The following is a 2,318-nucleotide window of genomic DNA, read 5'->3' as shown; positions in this document are numbered from 1 at the left end:
GACGAGGGGAGCAGTAGGGTTACAAATTAATGTCAATATGGGGCCTGCTCCCACTGGGTAATAGACAAAAACATAGAACAGGGTGACAGGAGAGACTGGATAGCACAGAGGATAACCCGTGAGCGAAATAATGGGGTGTATGCAGTTCAATGTAAGGAGTGTACCTTACGGTACATAGGGGAAACAGGTAAAACAGCCTCAGCGGTGATCGACGTGTCAAAGAGGAGTCACAAAGACGGGCAAAATAAAGTGGTTGATTATAGACAATAGACAATAGACAATAGGTGCAGGAGTCGGCCATTCAGCCCTTCGAGCCAGCACCGCCATTCAATGGATCATGGCTGATCACTCTCAATCAGTACCCCGTTCCTGCCTTCTCCCCATACCCCCTCACTCCGTTATCCTTAAGAGCTCTATCCAGCTCTCTCTTGAAAGCATCCAACGAACTGGCCTCCACTGCCTTCTGAGGCAGAGAATTCCACACCTTCACCACTCTCTGACTGAAAAGGTTCTTCCTCATCTCCGTTCTAAATGGCCTACCCCTTATTCTTAAACGGTGGCCCCTTGTTCTGGACTCCCCCAACATTGGGAACATGTTTCCTGCCTCTAATGTGTCCAATCCCCTAATTATCGTATATGTTTCAATAAGATCCCCCCTCATTCTTCTAAATACCAGTGTATACAAGCCCAATCGCTCCAGCCTTTCAACATACGACCGTCCCGCCATTCCGGGAATTAACCTAGTGAACCTACGCTGCACGCCCTCCATAGCAAGAATATCCTTCCTCAAATTTGGAGACCAAAACTGCACACAGTACTCCAGGTGCGGTCTCACCAGGGCCCGCTACAACTGTAGAAGGACCTCTTTGCTCCTATACTCAACTCCTCTGGTTACGAAGGCCAACATTCCATTGGCTTTCTTCACTGCCTGCTGTACCTGCATGCTTCCTTTCATTGACTGATGCACTAGGACATCCAGATCTCGTTGAACTCCCCCTCCTCCTAACTTGACACCATTCAGACAATAATCTGCCTTTCTACTCTTACTTCCAAAGTGAATAACCTCGCACTTATCTACATTAAACTGCATCTGCCATGTATCCGCCCACTCACACAACCTGTCCAAGTCATCCTGCAGCCTTATTGCATCTTCCTCACAATTCACACTACCCTCCAGCTTAGTATCATCTGCAAATTTGCTAATGGTACTTTTAATCCCTCCGTCTAAGTCATTAATGCATATCGTAAATAGCTGGGGTCCCAGCACCGAACCTTGCGGTACCCCACTGGTCACTGCCTGCCATTCCGAGAGGGACCCATTTATACCCACTCTTTGCTTTCCGTCTGTCAACCAATTTTCTATCCATGTCAGTACCCTACCCCCAATACCACGTGCCCTAATTTTGCCCACTAATCTCCTATGTGGGAGCTTGTCGAAGGCTTTCTGAAAGTCGAGGTACACCACGTCCACTGACTCTCCCCTGTCAATTTTCCTAGTTACATCCTCAAAACATTCCAGTAGATTTGTCAAGCATGATTTCCCCTTCGTAAATCCATGCTGACTCGCAATGATCCTGTTACTGCTATCCAAATGCTCAGCAATTTCGTCTTTTCTAATTGACTCCAGCATCTTCCCCACCACTGATGTCAGACTAACTGGTCTATAATTACCCGTTTTCTCTCTCCCTCCCTTCTTAAAAAGTGGGATAACATTTGCTATCCTCCAATCCACAGGAACTGATCCTGAATCTATATAGAACATTGAAAAATGATCTCCAATGCTTCCACTATTTCTAGAGCCACCTCCTTAGGTACCCTGGGATGCAGACCATCAGGCCCTGGGGATTTATCAGCCTTCAGTCCCATCAGTCTACCCAAAACCATTTCCTGCCTAATGTGGATTTCCTTCAGTTCCTCCATCACCCTAGGTTCTCCGGCCCCTAGAACATTTGGGAGATTGTGTGTATCTTCCTCAGTGAAGACAGACCCAAAGTAACGGTTTAACTCGTCTGCCATTTCTTTGTTCCCCATAATAAATTCCCCCGTTTCTGTCTTCAAGGGACCCACATTTGCCTTGACTATTTTTTTCCTCTTCACGTACCTAAAAAAACTTTTGCTATCCTCCTTTATATTATTGGCTAGTTTACCCTCGCACCTCATCTTTTCTCCCCGCATTGCCTCTTTAGTTAACTTTTGTTGCTCTTTAAAAGAGTCCCAATCCTCTGTCTTCCCACTCTTCTTTGCTATGTTATACCTCCTCTCCTTAATTTTTATGCTGTCCCTGACTTCCCTTGTCAGCCACAGGTGTCTCTTACTCC

Source organism: Rhinoraja longicauda, unplaced genomic scaffold, assembly GCF_053455715.1.
Source record: "Rhinoraja longicauda isolate Sanriku21f unplaced genomic scaffold, sRhiLon1.1 Scf000087, whole genome shotgun sequence".
Classification (NCBI taxonomy): domain Eukaryota; kingdom Metazoa; phylum Chordata; class Chondrichthyes; order Rajiformes; family Arhynchobatidae; genus Rhinoraja; species Rhinoraja longicauda.
This window is presented reverse-complemented; position numbering follows the sequence as displayed.